The sequence below is a fragment of the Acyrthosiphon pisum genome, chromosome X, assembly GCF_005508785.2.
Source record: "Acyrthosiphon pisum isolate AL4f chromosome X, pea_aphid_22Mar2018_4r6ur, whole genome shotgun sequence".
Lineage (NCBI taxonomy): Eukaryota > Metazoa > Arthropoda > Insecta > Hemiptera > Aphididae > Acyrthosiphon > Acyrthosiphon pisum.
Window position 1 is genome coordinate 113,788,403 of NC_042493.1, and position 495 is coordinate 113,788,897.

Sequence of the window (495 nt, forward strand, 5' to 3'; positions counted from 1 at the left end):
ATTAATTTATTATGATAATTTTATCATCATCATATAAATTTTTTTTGTCTCACAAGTGAGTAACATACCAAATTTATGTTTAACAGTTTAGCTTTTTTGTTTTAAAAATTAGAGTGAATCAAAACCTATCATGAAATTTAATGGTAAGAACATAATCTTTTTTTTATATTTTGGTTTTTTACAATATATTTTTTAATTATTAAATTTGTTTGTAACTTTTGCGTGTATAAAAATATATTTATGTTCAGCTATCATTAAGTTTCACTGTAATTTTCAAATTATACCACTTTTTTTAGCGGGGAAGCGTACCAAACATAGATTACATTTTTGGGTTGCCAGAACAAAAAGGTTGGGAAACATTGCCATTGCTTATATTATGTAAATCTTTGTAATTTTTTTTGTATTTAATACTATAAAAAAAAAAATGTTTAAAGTTAGGTAAGCATATTTTTAATCAAAGAAAGTAGCAACAATATTATTGAATATAAAAAACCA